This window comes from Rissa tridactyla, chromosome 5 (genome assembly GCF_028500815.1).
Source record: "Rissa tridactyla isolate bRisTri1 chromosome 5, bRisTri1.patW.cur.20221130, whole genome shotgun sequence".
In the NCBI taxonomy this organism is placed as follows: domain Eukaryota; kingdom Metazoa; phylum Chordata; class Aves; order Charadriiformes; family Laridae; genus Rissa; species Rissa tridactyla.
The window spans coordinates 71,805,316-71,821,443 of record NC_071470.1 but is presented as its reverse complement, the minus strand read 5'-3'; the positions used below and the strand labels follow the sequence as shown (position 1 = coordinate 71,821,443).

At 41.3% G+C, this 16,128-nt stretch overlaps 1 protein-coding gene across 4 annotated transcripts in view; it reads left to right on the top strand.

Annotated features, from left to right (window-relative positions):
* INPP4B (inositol polyphosphate-4-phosphatase type II B) overlaps positions 1–16,128 on the top strand; it is a 497,007-nt gene that overhangs the window by 63,196 nt on the left and 417,683 nt on the right. For 2 of the 4 annotated variants that reach the window (XR_008466520.1, XR_008466517.1), the window contains exon 1: positions 6,070–6,754. The exons of 1 other annotated variant lie outside the window; for it this stretch is intronic. The gene's annotated coding sequence lies outside the window, so the exon portion shown is untranslated. Of the gene's footprint in view, positions 1–6,069; positions 6,755–16,128 lie in introns of those variants that run through there. One more of the 4 variants, XR_008466521.1, reaches the window with a different exon arrangement.

Below are 16,128 nucleotides of genomic sequence, written 5' to 3'. Positions count from 1 at the left end.
ACAGTTTTGTCTCTGAATGGTGAGGCAAGGGAACATGGGATTAAATTTAGCATAAAACCAAATTCCCATGAGTTTTTGGCAGAATTTTAAAGGAGAAGATTGATAATACTCTTTTTGTAAGTAGGAGATGGTTATGGTTCTAACAATGAAACTGGTTGTGGGGAAATAAAAAGTACCATGAAACTGCATTTAAAGCCATAAGAATGAGGTTGGGTTTGGGGTTTTTTTTGTGAAATTTTCTTGACAGCTAATTTTGTTTTCTGGTGGACATCAACACAACACTTTAAAATAGCTCTGTTCTGGCATTGTACAAACATTCCTTGAAATTTAGCCTATGTAGGGAATGTGAAAAAAGCAATGGCGAAGCCTTGTTAGCAAGTAGGGAATCATGTATTGCTTCCATTTTAGCTTGTCTGATGACTTTATTGTTTTAGACAGTAAACTAAGTGCTGGCTTGGCCTTTCACCTTCTGTCCCAAACAAGTATTGCTGAAAGATGCTGAAGTATTTTTGCCTTCTGAGATAAAATAGAGCAGTGTGATTTTTTGGCAGAGGTTAAGTGTGCAACATCCAGTAACAGCGTATTTGGCCTGAAAGATGGCATACAGTACTAGTAGACCTAATAAAAACTGTGGCTTCTGCCCTGCGTAGAGGTCAGTAAAAAGATCCCTAAAGTCTACAGAGTTTGTACTAATGGAACTGGACCAATAATTTAATCGCTGATCTTGATAATTTAAAGCCTTCCATGCCATGTAGTCATTCATGTTGGTGCAAAGTGAGCAGAAAACTAAATTAAAACTTTCTCTCTCTCTCTCTTTTTTTTTTTTTTTTTTTTTTTTTTTTTTTTTTTTTTTTTGGCTGCAGCCTCCACAGTCTTTAATTCAGGATCTGCATATGTCTATGTCTGTCTTGCCTGGCAAATCTCATCCAGATTGGGCCTGGGCACACAACAGCATTGTTGTCAGAGTGGCCAGAGCATGTGATACGGTGGTTATACAAGCTTTATGAGAGGCTACCTGATGCAGAGGCTATTACAATAAAGTCACTCCATTATCATTTTTTGAACAATAGAGTGGGCTTATGCTGTTCAGCATTTTGTGTCATAATAGTTCCAAGGTCATATTAGTAATAAAATCACATTTGCTGTCCTTTGGAACTCTGGTTTTATGTAAACTTTGCACAGTAGTAGGTGATGAAACTCAGAGAAACTGCTATTGAAAAAGAGAACAATAATAGTGCAATAGTGCTTTGTCTGGGGTTTCTAAGACTGACTTTTTCCTGACAGTGGGGCAAAAAGTGAAATTACTGTTCAGATTGGCATTGATGATAAATATTTGCATGATATATCCAACGCACAGAAAAACATTTGAGTTGGGTCCGTTTGTTACAATCATTCCCTACTTGTAAAACAAACACAACAAACATTGCCAAAGTGTAAGGGAAAGAAATCTATCTGCCTTTCAGCAGGAGGTGCAATCTACTCAGCACAAGACTTCATTTTGGTTTGGGATTTTTTATCATTTACACTACCACCCATCTCTCATTTGGTACACAGTATGATACTATCTCTGCAGTCGTTTTCTCCAGCAGTTCTGTATTGGTTTTCCTCATTGTCTTTTGATGAAAAGTCTGTGATCATTTCAGATAACTGAGGAAGTGTTTTCCTGTGACATTGTTTTCTTGAGTCTTTTGTAGTATGGTATTTATCTCAATTTCACTTTCACATCCGTTACATTAGTTATACAACTCTTTCTCTGGCGGGTGTTGATCCTGCAAGTTGTTTTATGTTGGCAGTGGCCTGCACAAGCCCCATTGGAGCCACTGGGCATGATTGATTGCCCACGCAGAGCAACCTGTGAAGTCAAGACTTGGACTTGTTCAGTAAAGCATGGCTATCAGTCCCCTCACAGGACCTAGTTCACCATCTTCTTGCTTCTTTTGCAGTCATTCTGTAGCTGCACTGTAATATGTATATTGGGTATAAATCACGATTCAATTAGCAGGGTAACTTTTTGCACATATTTGTCATTAGTGTAAGTAACAAAGTGTGAGGCACTGAGAGCCAAACTGTAGTTCACAGTCACTGATTCTGTTTGTTAAGAGCCTGACATAGTTCACAGACTTCAATTTTGTGCAGTAATCTACAGTGACGCTGTTATGCAGGAGGCTGTAGCAGTCAAGTTCAGTCCTGCTTAGGATGTGTTTTTGCTGATTTTCATTTGGTGCTTTAGGTTTTGTCTCAGTGCCAAAGCATCCTTTGGTTTCAGGCAGGGTTGTTGGTTCCACAACGAGGAGGACAGCGGCTTTAAGGGGAAGGAGTGATCAGCCACTGATACAGGAACAGTTTATGCTCTCATTAGGATTTAATTTTTGATTCCCTAGTTCCTTGCAGTTAAAAAGCAGGTATAAATCGAATATTTTTTGCTGTATTGTGGCTAGTATGGAGAAGCAATGCAATTATGCTATGCAGTCATTTGTACTAACTGTCCTGAGAACACGCAGCCCTGGAGTTTTACCCTAGCTGTGCCTTCAAAGATGTTTCGGTGCTTGGGAATACAGAATACTTTAGATCCTTTTCAGTCCCCCTTTGATACTGAGCCTAAATTGAACTACTCTGGCTGACACAGCCCTGCTTCCTAACAAGGTTAGCGTGGCAGACCCAGTTGCGTTTGGTGTATGTTAACTCCTGTCCCTTGGTAAACTGTTATACAGAACGCTGATTAAAGGTAACACAAAAGAGCTTTGTGAAAACAAACCATTTTTATCCCTCGAAATGTACTCTGAGCAAAGGCCTATAACAATAAAGATTTGCATTTTCTCTTGCTTAAACCTTTGCCTTTCCTTGAAAGTTTAGTAAGCTCCTATCAACCTGCGATTTCACCCTGTGCACTGGGAGACTCAGATAGCTTGCTAGAGCTTCTCCATCAGAGTGGCTCTACTCCAGCTGCTGACAGGCCATTAAATCCTACTTCTTTTTCTCATCCTCAAGTTCTTTAATAGTTTAATGTTCTCTTTGATCCCGGGCCTTGGCCTGGAAATTATAAACCTTGCTCGCCAGACTGAATCTGGGTAGCAGAGCAGGGATATTCTCCAATAGCTCCATGTGCTGTTCCCTTGGGAAGTCTTAAGCCTGTCACAGTTTAATTTATTGTTTGTTCCCTCCCTTATCTTCTTATCCTCACCTTTTTCACTAAGTGAGAGGCTCTTGATTTGACTTGAGAGTCAAACAGAATAGTAACACACCAGGAAGCTTACATATACTTAATATTTATAAGGTGGAATATAGGAGGTCATACGTAGAAGTTGGGGAGATTGCAGAAAAGGAGATTTTAAAGAAAGAGGCATGTTGATTTGGAAAATGTTGGGAAATACCAGTAAGTAAGTGAGCAACAGGAAAAAACTGCCCCAGTAGGTGTTTCATTTTAATTTTTCTCCTGCTACTACAGTCTGTTAAAGCCCAGGCTTCAGATGCTACTTTCCATATACCAGAATAAGTTGAATTATGCAGCCAAATACTTTGTCAGGTTGGTGTCTCATCTTCTAATGGCTCAAGTCTGCATTGCTTTTTTGAGAATGCTTTTATAGCTTGTCTGAAGCTTTCTGATACATTTATTATGAAGCACAGATATATGTAGGCTAAAATTTTCAAGCCTGAGTGAATGCAGTTAGAAACCCTAAATCCATATCTAGGCACTTAAAGAAATGTGATTTTCAGAGCCAGGGAGTATTGAAACACATTTGAAATATCTTTGAGCTCAGTAGTTTTGAACATCAGATGACATTTTTTCTGCTTAAGTGTAATTTCAAGCTCTGAAAATTTTTACTGTATGATGAAAGAGAGTTTTAGACTATATATCCATTTAAAAACATTTCAGAGGGGGATAAAATTCTGATTATCTTATCTTTTTTTCCATACTGACATATGGTAAATTTCTGAACAGGCATCCTCCAGTAACATCTTGCATCTTAACATAAGAGTAATCTAAAATTGAGCCTTTTTCCTTCCTGTGGTCTGCAGTGTGACCGGCTGTACAACAAAGCATTGCCCAAGAAAAAGTCTACTTCAACATGATACTTCTGATAACTGCTCCTGGTATGTTCGGTGCTATACGTATTTAAGGTTTCATTACTGAAATAAGTAAGCAGGCGCTCTCACAGCAATTCCTTCCAAATTTAACAGGACGTCAATTTTACAGACTTTGTCCTCAGTTCTGAACACATCTAAGAGCTTGGGATTGCTTTCATTTGAAAAATAACTGCAGACTAAACCTGAGTAGTAGTCAGCTCTTTAAGGGAGCAGAGAGACAGAACTGCCTTACGCTACTGAATTACATCTAGCTCAGTTTTGCAAGTTCCCTGTTCACAAGCTGGATTTTCATTGGTGGCACTCTGGTATCGATTCCTATGCTGGCAGGATCTTTTCTGCTATGTGTTATGCTACGGAACATTAAAAATTGAACAAGAAGGAAGATTATGAAGAAATTCCTGTAGTGAGAAGCATAATATTGTTCATGAGAGATACTCGAGAGACTCATCTCTTAATTTAAAAGTCAGTTTTCCTTCATTACAATGGTTTGTTCAATATGAGCCTGATTCTGCAAACATTTATGCATGAACAGCTTTACATAAATGGGTAGTTCCATCAAGCTAGGTTTTTGTGTATTACTTCTGTTTAATTGTTTGGATGAGGCTAAATCTCTCTCTTTTGTGCCTTGGAGTTTTCCTTCCAGTTTTTACCTAGCTTATAATGTAAGTATTTGTTTAGCTCCCCTCTGCTCCCAATTTTGTCTCTCTGTATAACTTTGTTTTGACCTCAAACTCTTGAAGCTAAATCGATCTTGCTTTGCACAGATCATTGTCAGGCTTTGTCCTGGTATGCTGTAGATGACTGCAGTAATTAAAATATAGGAAACCCTAAAATCCAACCCTGTAACACGTGATATTGAGTAGGCTAAAGTAGCTATCTAATTTGTATTAACTTCAGTTGTTTGTGTATGGTGGCGTAGGAGTTGCTTACGCAGCTCAAATCCCCGACGGTGTCCCGCTATAACGCACAAGTAGTCTCAATAGGATTAATTGAAGTTTGAAATAGTGGGATTTATCTAACTGCGAGCGAAATAAAAAACTGGATTATATGAAGATTATTATCAAGTGAGTAAGATGCATTACATATTACTTGTCTTAATTCCTCTGTTGCCTTACACACTAAACCAATTTTCAGACAATGTCCCAGAGATGCAGCACTTACTAGCTGAGCTTCGTGCAGGCTGAGGGTCAGCTCTGCCATCAGGGCCTCTTGAGGTGGCTTTCATGAGGAAACTGGATTGACTACGCAGAGCCCAGCACAGCTTTGATGCAAAGTCATTTATTTACAAGGAGCAAAGCACAAGAGGTCACCGCCTTGCCTCAATGGGGCCTGTTCCTGGGCTCTGCCCTGTGCCTGCGGTGCTGGGAGGAGGGGGCTGTGGCTCCCTCTGGGCCAAAGGCCAGCTTTATGGAGGTCAGGCGAAGAGAGTTGGGGTTGTTCAGCCTGGAGAAGGGAAGGCTCTGGGAAGACCTTACAGTCTCTTCCCTAAAGAGGGCCTACAGGAAAGACAGGGAGGGACTCTTTATCAGGGAGTGTAGTGACAGGACAAGGGGTAACGGTTTTAAACTGAAGGAGGGTAGATTTAGATTAGATATCAAGAAGAAATTTTTCACTGTGAGGGTGGTGAGACACTGGCACAGGCTGCCCAGAGAAGCTGTGGATGCCCCATCCCTGAAGGTGTTCAAGAGATGGGCCTGGTCTAGTGGGAGGTGTCCCTGCCCAGGGCAGAGGGTTGGAACTAGGTGACCTTTAAGGTCCCTTCCAACTTAAATCGTTCTATGATTCAATGCTTATTAGCACTTCCTGGAGCGCTCCCACCCCCCTCGCTGACAGGACGGGGCTTCCCTCATCCCCCGCCCCCCAAACTTTTGAAGCTCAGAGGGAGCCCGTCCGGAGCCTCCTGGGGACCACCTATTTCAGCTCCAAGAAGGGGAAGTGACTAACGTTTCCGCCCGGTCATGCTGCGCTCCCCTGAGGAACCGTGCCCAGCGCTCTCCAGCCCGGTGAGGGGCTTGTCACCCCGGGAGGGACCCCCCGTCTCGTCCCGCCGTCCCCTCGGGCCGGGCGGGCTCCCGCCACGGCCTCCCAGCTCCCGGCAGAGGCGGCCGCGGAGGCCGGGCTCCCTCTGGGCGGCAGGAGGTGAATGGCAAGCGGCGGCTTCTCCCTCCCACACCCCAGTGTCGGTCTCGCCTCCTCCAGCAGCAGCAGCAGCGGGTCACCTCTGCGCGCCTCAGCCCCGCCGCGCTGCCTGCCCGCCGCAGGGCTACCAGAGAGACGGAGGCAGCCGCCGGCTCTCCCTTCCTCGCCGCGGGCTGACCGGCGCTACCTGCGGGGCCACCGCCGAGCCGCCGCCGGGCTCCGGTGACATTGGGAGGAGACTCCTCCGAGGGCGGCGCCGGGGGAGCGGGAGCGCCTGTGCCCGCGGCTAGCGCCAGCCAGCCGCAACTCGCCCTCCCGGTGGCGGCGGGCGGGCGCGCGGGCTCGGCTCTGGCTGCCCGGCGCGGCTGCCGGGGCGCTCAGCCCTTCATTTCCTCTCGCCGTCGCGCTGCTGGAGGCTCCGGACTATAAATAGCAAGCTCGCCAGCCACCGAACGACACACGCACGCACCGGGGGAAAGTGTCGCGCCGGTCGCCCCGCCGGGCGGGCGGTCGCCCCGCCGCCAGCCAGGTAAGCGCCGCTCGGGGCCGGCGGGCGGGCCGCGGGGGCTCATTCCGCTGGCGGGGGTTTTGTTTCCTTATTTCCCCGGCGGCTCCGGCGCGTCAGGAGAGATTAAAAGCCGGGACTCTGTTCCGCCAGAGTCCCTCCCTTTTATTCCCTTATCAAGTTTCTTAAGGTTATACAGCCCGCGAGGGGTGCGCAGCCCCGGCAGAAGGCTAAGTCGCTCTCGTCGGGGTCCGCCGCAGCCCGGCGATCCGGCCCGGGGTGCGCTGAGGGCGGCTGCCACTCTCCCGCCTCCGGGGCGGGCTCCGCGCCCCCTCGGGGCCGGGGCTGAGGGAAGGGAGGCGGCCCGGCCGCCCTGGGGAACCCCCGCCCAGCCCAGCCTGCAGCTGCCGCCGCTCTCCGGGCATCAGCGAGGGGCGCGGAGGGTCCCGGGCTGCCGGGAAAACTTCCAGCTGGGACCTGCTGGGGATTTCTCCCGCTTTCCCCCGGCGGCGGTGTTGCCTGACGGGGAGCTCAGTGCCCGCGGTGCCGGGCCGCCCCCCCGCCCAGCGGCAGCAGGGGCTCCTCTGAGGGGGCGTTTGTGGGGGGGGCTGCAGGACCTTATTTGCAAGGTTTTTCTGTCATGTTTGAAAGTCGGGGGTACTTGGCTGATGAGGCGGGCGGCAGGCTCCGTAGGTGCCGCCAAGGGGTTAATTCGGTAGCGTAATTGAGCTATAGGGTACCCATCCCCATCTTGCAAACAACCGCGGCTGCTGAAATGTGATGGAAACCACAAGAAAGGTATTATATATAATTACAAGTTGTGTAGAGTTGTAACTTGAAATTGTATCAGCCAGAGAAGGGGGGATGGGGGATGATATTTAATTTCTGAACTGTGTTCAAGTGGAGCTCTGTTTTCTGTTTCCCAAAATGACATTCAGATTTTGAAGCATGGATGGCAGACCTTGTGCTATCTGCTTGCCTGGTCCCCAAATCGAACCCGGTGCCTTATCTGGAATAAAAATAATAGGATGAAGTCTTTGTGGAGCTATATCTTCATCTGATGCGTAATTATGGTTCCATTTCTCTTCCTTGCCAGAAGAAATTTACTTGTTTATTTACCCATTAATGATGTGTTAAAATAGATATCCTAAAATCAGTCCATATATATGCCGTTTAAATCTGGCTTTGAGTCTCAAAAACGAGACTAATTTTCAGTCTTCACTGGTTTACAGACACTCTCTATCTCTATTTAAAGGATGTCTACATCGCAAGAATGATGGGGGAAAATGTCTGTTTCTTGGTCTGTATCAAAGCAAGAGTTTATGTAAATAATTGGTTACTAACAAATCTTCTTATATTTGGATAAGTATTTATAAGTGTGAAGCCTTTAAAAAGGCAGTGTTTCAGCCATTTGATTATTTTTTTTAAGTGTTATTTTTACTTTACTTGATTAAATTTGAATTAGCTTTAAAGCCCTGCGGTATCTTAGGTTTTTTTGTCCTGTGAACCTGTATATCGGATAGGGTTTGTGCATGCAAGTCCTCATTACTGTAACTATCCATGCAGGACTGAATGCTGTTTACTTCACATATTCTGATAATTCCACTAAAATTAAGATACAAGCCACAAGATTAATATGGGCAGAAATTAGCCCCGTGAGATTTTTACAGCCCTGATCACATTAGTGGGAGCATGTGGCGGTGTTACTACTTCAGAGCCCTATTTTTGCTTTTTTTCCTCTGCTTTCTGACAGTTTCTACAGTGCTCAAGATAAGATTAAATCTTTCTTTAAAATGAAGCTTTTCTTTTACTGGCTCTTTTGGACTACTTAAAGCTTCAAGTTCCAGTTCTCCATGGGTTCCTCAAACCTTGCAAGTGCTCCTGATCTCTCTTTTGCTCTGGTTTCTCTGGAGAGACTTATCTGTGAGGCTGCCTTAGTTCTTTTTGATCAAAGAGTTCTGTCTTCCTCAGGCTAAGGTATATCAGTTTGAGCAGGTGTATCCAGGTGCCTCCTACAGATCCTCCCTTATGACTGTCTCCTTATCTTCTGATCCGACCTGAAGATTTCACAACATCAAGTGAAGGTTTTGTGAATCAAAATGCATGGTTAATACTGTGCTTGTATCTGGAAGCACCTGGTCTACTGTACTACAAGGAGATAAAAAAACCCCACAAATCCACCAAAATCAAACCACCAAAAAAACCCAGGAGTAGATCACCTGCCTGGAGCATTGAAGTCAGTCTGTGGAGGACAGTGCTGCTGGTTGGCAGTAAAGAGTGGAGGCTGGAAGATAGTTTGCAAGTGAAGTAATTGTTTGAATAGGCCTAGGCCTGAATTCACTATGAATTTTGAGGAACAGTAGTGGGATTGATATGTCTGCTGAATTATTTAGCTTGTTATGGATGTGTATTTTTAGCATATGACTCCTGCAGAGAAATACAAAAACAATACTTTTTGGATTTATGTAACTGATTTACAGGAGAAAGTAAGAAAGTTTGCTAAGTGAGACAAACTGAAAGGCAGACGATTACTTCCAACATTAATGTTTCTTCAAAATTTATGATAACTTGAACTAGCATTCTTAAACACTTGGGCAGTTAGCAATGTTTCTCTCCCTAATTTATATTTTCATAACCTTTCTTGTATGCCAAATGCTCTGACTGATAGAAATTTTTAGGAAGGGCTAGTTGTGTTTGGCTTATAAAATTTTTTGCGTTACATTAATATTTTGTTGTTTCCATTGATGAATGACGAATGTTACTTATCACACTTTTGAGGAAGGATTCCTTCTTCCGAAGTAATCTGGACCGATATAAATCAAATTCTATGAAATACTTTTCCTTGGTTTTTTAAAATAACTTGGAAATCTAACTTCATGTGTCAAAACATGGTGTGGACGGAAGGCTGAAATGTTATTTGGGGAGAGTTGGCAGTCCTGGCCTCACCAAGCCTTTGGTCTTTTCCTACTACTTACCCAGGGTTTAGGAGTCCTCCCCACGCTTCCTAATTTCACCTGTAAATCTGGTAGTCTGTCTGCAATTTTGTCCCAGATTCTCCATCTCATTCTTTAGGAGCAGTCACAGTTGATTTTGCTCTTGCAGCCCTTTAGAATTTTTTCTTAAAAAATCCAGGTAAAATCCAGGTAAGGATCTGGTCAGTTAGCTTATCAGGCTCTCCTGTCTGTGGATAGTTGATCTCTTACAGAAAACCTGAGACAAACCTTGAAAGGCCAGCTGGATTGTGCAAGGTTTGAGGGCGGTGGTGCTGGACTCTAGCTCGTAGATGCCTTCACAGTGATAGAGGATTTTAATTAAAAAGACTTGCTTGTCTTAATACAAAATCGACGCTGGCAATGCTAAAAAGGAGTTAAGGTTTGTGAATTTTAGTTTCCTGCTCTTTGGAAGACTATGTTAACTGCTTGCCAGCTGAGTATTAAGAAGTGAAAAAACTATAAATTAATGATGGAGGATTCTTCAGTATATTTTCCCCATAACCTGCAAAGGTAGATTCAGTTAATTTGTTCAGGTCAATAGCAGAGCGTTTCAGGGAAGAGGTGTTTTTCCCATTTCTTCTGTCATCATAAGTTATCTAAAGATGGGCAGAATCTCAAACAGCAAATCAGATTTATACAATGCATTTTACTATTGAAAATTGCTGTTAGGAGACAGGATATATTGTCTGTCTTCCAAGTCTTGTATACCTTTTTGGCAAGGTATAATGAGACAACATACTGAAAAGTGAAGTGGGCATCTTATGCTGTACACGATACGTTTATTAATTTGCCTTTTAAGAGGGAGTGAATAGAACAAATTGTATTTGCTTACTCTGTAGGTTTTTCAAGTTTACAATGATAAAGTTTGCTTACACATTTCAGCAATGGGTTTTAAATTGTTTGATGTCAATGTCTTTAGTGGCACTATTTAAAAATGTAGAATTATTTCTGCTTCTAAGGTGTTTGAGATCGAAGTTTTATAGAACTTACTACCCTTCTGAATCCAGAAGAGACTGGGCATGACAGTTTTTCCATTTACAGTAGTTTCAACTCTGTAGTTGCACGGGAGGTTTCAACACTGATTTCCATAGGTTAGGATGCTAATAGGCTTTTTGCCTCACCCTGACAAACTAAGCCTCTTCCTGTTTGTCAGTGAATTTGCCCCACAGGTTCCTTTAGATTGTTCTTAATGTTGAAGAAGGCTCTATCTAATGAAAATATGGAAGACAACACAAGCTAATGGTGCTTACTTGACATAGTACGGTGTCAAAGTTGTTTAATGTGATGCTGTTTATCAAGTTCATTTCTTGTTAGGCTGAGTTTGTGCTCTGCTACTATGTGCCATGACATTAAAAATCAAATCCATCTGTTATTTTTTGGTGGATTTTTTTTGTTTTGGTGTATGTCCTGTTTCTATGAAATTTCACGCTATGCTTGTGACCTCAGAGAAAATTTATCATCAGTACAGTAATAAAGTCTGTCTGGGCTAAGACTGTCTGGGGAGCATTTTCTCTTAAACTTACCATTTATACATAACTAAAACACTTCCCACGTTTATCAATTTCTTTCATTCTCTTAGCTGTACACTTGTCAATAGGAGTTTCTTGCTTGCTGCAAAAATGCTAATTTGGCAAATAGTGCCAAATATGAGGCACTAAAAAAACTCCCTTTTTATTGTAATTGTAAGAGGTGGATGTCTAATGGACAATTAAGAGGGAGAAAATCTTGTGGGAAATAAGCTCTTATTGTATTTTGACAGTTTCTCATGTACCATCAGGTTTTTGTATTGTTTGTTTATTTATAAACTATGATATTAGCACATTATAGCAATGCTAGTAAGATGCACCGAACCTAGGGTGCATATTTCTGTTATGAAAATGTCTCAAAAACATGAAAATGGGTATAAAAGTCTAGGCGCTAAGTGCGACTTGGTATCTTGTGTATTTACTGCTGTGCAAATGGAGCATTAAGCAGAATGCATCAACACTTTGGTATTGTACAGTGTTTCTATTATAGCAGTAACATCACTGCTCTGCCTGGATTTTGTTTGCTTTGTGTATGTGTAAATGGCTAAAGAAAACGGGTATCAGTAGATCTGAGTTTCATAGGATGAAATTATTTTCTCTGCTATAGTGACATAATTTTGGAATATATCGCTTGAATGGGTTATTCCAGTTTGTACTGTAAATGAGAACAGAATTTGGTACAAAGAGTAGGAAATACTGTATTTGATGTTCAGAGTAACGTCAGTCTACTATTTTTATAGTTTTAAAAATATACTTTTGGTTGATGAGATCTTTAATTTTTCAAATTAATAATCTAAAAGTTGGAGTGTGTATGAAAAGTGCCTTTTTGCTTTAGCCAAGTAAGTGTGTGGGTTGAGTATTTCTTCCCCCATTCAAATGAATCATATTGGATAATTGTTTAACCATCTAGTTAAAAATATATGTATATTATTGTTAATTGTTGTATCTCTAGGTTTTCTTTTTGACTTTCCTACTGTTGGTGTCAGATAGCTTTAAGTTTTGGTATTTTGTTTCATCTGGCTAGTGTAGCCTTTTCCTTCTAGGAATTGGTAGCTTCTAGGTAATTTAAACAAAAGCGGTGGCTGCTGTTTTTATGGAAGTTTTTTTGGTTTTGGATACCTCAGCTGCTGACAGTTGGAAGCCTGGAATGTATGAATATAGCCTACACTAGATGGCAGTGTAAAATATGAAGAAGCTCTAAGACATTTGGAATTCTTAACAAACCCAGTAGAAGCTGCCACATTTATGTCTCAGTTCATAGATAAGCGTATTTTTACTGCATGTACTCCTGTTAAATATGAGGTCACTTATTTCTCATGGTCTAAGTCTCTCTTGAATTTACCTTGTTTTGAGTAAGAGAATATGTTTGGGCAGTTACTGTAAGATAGCTGGCATACTGTAAATTCAGTCTACAGTTTAGTCTTGGTTAGCTGGCTTGTGTTTGTAGTTAGTTATGGATTAGGAAAACCACGTGGTTTTTTTTTTTTTTTTAAATGTTATTTGAGATGTATATTTTAAAACTGTAGGACAAAAGCCATCAACTAATAAAACAACAATGGGTGAGAGTTCATTTTAATATTTTATAGCTGTATTGTGACTATTTATCATTCACCTAGGATGATCTGGTATGTATATGTTGGGTTTTTTAAAATAAAATAAATTTGATTGTACATAATCTCCAAGGCAAATTACTGATCTCATATTGCATGTATTGTTACCATTTATTTTCTTTCCCTTACAGAAAGTGTCTATGTGTGTGAAGTGATATATATAAAACCAGTTGCTGTGATGTCAGTCTTTTTGAAAATGGTACAATGTATGAGTCTCAAAAAACCCAAACGCATCTTAATGTTAATCAAGCATTGCAAGGGGGCTTCAGTGAGAATGGGCGTTAGGATAGCTGTTTGTGAGCAAAGTACATCCTTTGTTAGTAAACCTTGGAGTGCTTTCAAAGTTTTCCTTTAGCAATGTCTGACTATACAAAAATTCTGATCAAGGTGAAGAAAATAACATTTACAACAAACCTTTAAATCAGTTTCTGTACCATCAAATGTGATAGCCTAGAGATAGATTTCCCTACTAAAGCATAAAAAGCAAGGGGGATGAGAGGACCGAACCTATAAAGGTTGTGTGCATAGTTGTTGAACTGCTTTGTTATATATTTGCAAGTGAAATTAGAAAGCAGTTTGATGTAACACTGTGAAAGCTTTACGTTTTTATAAATTGGATTTTCTTTCTCTGACAAAAATGAAAAGCCTAGTCACAATAGCTTCTTTGGAACTGCATATGAAAAAAGCAAAGCTATCCACATGCTGGGATTATTAACTGTACTCAGACTGTCAAAATATATATGTAAATATACGTAGAACTTTGCAATAAAATTGATCAGTAATCAATCTAGTGGTAAGTTAGGAAGACTGTACGTGCTTAAGGTATAAGTCAGGACATGCTAAATATGTTTGAGGAAAGAATATTGTACAAAATCCCAACTTCTGATAATGATTCCTTTTAAGTAGAAGATAGAAAAGTACTGTAAAACAGTAGGAGTGTTCTGTGCTTCCTGTTCCTTGCTTTGCTGCTACTACTGTAATCCTTTTGTCAGAAGAAAATGTTAGGTACCATTGATAGCTGTAATATCAGTATTTTGAAGATAATGTGAAAGATTTACCAGCAGAAGATGTAGCTGTTCCAGCAAACCTATGCTTGGAGACATACTGCATGTGTGTATACGGGTCTTTGAGGGACACAGTAAGAAGTGTCCTTCTACATTTATCTAGTCTTTTGAAAATTCAGCTTTAATTTTTATCATTCATAGATTGCAGCAAAGCAAATGTTGTGTAAATGCTCCTTGGCAGTTCAGAATCTTAGTTGTTGCGTGAACTCCAAGTGTAAATTGAGATACCACATCTCAGTTTGGATCTTTTTGGCTCGGCATTCACAGATGGTTGGTTTGTTTGTTTGTTTTGATTAACATTCTTAATTGAATGACAAACTGTGGTAACCTTGCACAAAAGAAAAAGCATGTTAAACTTCAGTTTATTCCCCCCCAAAAAAAAAAGGTTGTGGATGCCCATATTAATGTGAATAGGAGTTGTCCTACAATTTGCAGCTGAAGACTGCTCTAGAGGTGTTGGGAACCTGACAGAGCAGATCCCTGGCAAAAGCATACTGTGAGAAGTCACCGACTGACTCACAGGGCGAAAGGAGTACAGACACTGAAGCAAGATTAAATGGCAGTTTATTTTAGACCCCTATAAAAATACTCCAGAAATTAACTGTGTGATCTGGCGTCCAATGCTCTTACCTCCAACTGTGATCATGGGAAACTGAAATCCCTTTGTCCATTTTAGGGTTGCATTTCTTAAAAGAGCTGAGGAGGCTTGATCTATGCAGGAGTGATGGTAGCAGTCCCCGCCCCCTTCCCCAACCTGGAGGTTCGTCATGCAGTTTCCTGATATTTTTGTTCTGGGTTAGCACTTGGCTATCGTTTGAGGACCATGTGCTTTTTCTCTTGTTCTCTGAAACTTTACTCCTGAGAATGGATCTCGTGGCTGTCTAAGTGTTTAGGATGCTACTGAGTGTATCATGCCTGTGGCATGCTGTGTGACCAAAGATGCATTAGACTACTGAAGTAACCTTCCAAGTTTACGGTTCTTCATAGTGTGGTGTTACAAGGAAGGTAAAAACTTTTTTGCACGTGTAGGAGAAAATTCCTCTGGTTTTTTTTTTTTTTTTTAGGTGATTTAGTTGCCAGTTGCAGATAAAGCTTTCTTTTCTGTTACCTGTGGTCATGGGTGCGAGTTGGAGGAATTGCTGATACTGATCTTGGAAACAAGGTGATGAGTCCCAGATTTAAGCCTCTGGAGCTCCTGGGAGCAAATCACCTCTTACCTGAGCCGTGGGGACAAAGGGAAGCTAACCCGTCTGGAGTTGTCCACTTATTTTTCTAGTACAGCCAAACATTGCGCTCTTCTTCCAGGGGGTAGCATTTGTTGGCTATCATGTTTAAATAAATCTGATGTTCCACTAGGAAATATGCTACAATTGTTTCCATATTAGTATGAGAAGATACATGTATAATAATTATTTAAAATACCTAATTCAGCACTTGCTCAACTTGTTGAACAGCTTGCTAATGAGGTGTCCTAGAGTTATCTGTGAATATTTATTAAGATTTATATCAACCAGAGAATGCAGGAAAACTGTATTCTTTTTCAAAAGAAAAGTTACAGTTACTCATTTTCAGTGTGCTGAAATTACCTTAACAATCAATTTTGGTGTATTACAATAGAATGGCATGCTTGGGCATTTTGCCTGAAGCAGTGATCAAATTTTTTTTTTCCTCCTCTGTCTGATCTAGTTCATCAAAACAACATAGTACAGGTAAAGTGGAATTTTACCTGATGTTTGTGGCTACATCTTTTTGTTAAATACAAAAATATGACTAGCTTTGTCCTCATGAACTGTTCGGTTGGGGGAAAAAAAATAAACCAAAACACCCCAAAACTTACGTACCTTTTGCCTATTTAAAATAAAATACTGATGTAGCCCACATTTGTGGGAATTTATGTTCTTGATAGATACTTTCTAAGTTCTGAAAAACATCATCTTTGAGAATCTGTTTTTGTGTTCTGAAAGAGCAATGTCTCCAACTATAGTTTGAAGGTGAAGGAAGAAATATTTTTAAGAAAATTGAATTACAAAGTGCAAGAATACTGAAAACATAGCAGAAGATATATTTTAGAGCAATTTTAAAAGACAATACCAGCCTGTCAGTTATGGCCGTAGTTTTTCATTTCTGTATTTGGAGCAGTGTTGCGCCTTTACATCCAGATGATTTGTTAGTTCTGCTGTAGTAAATAATTCAAAAGAGCCTTTG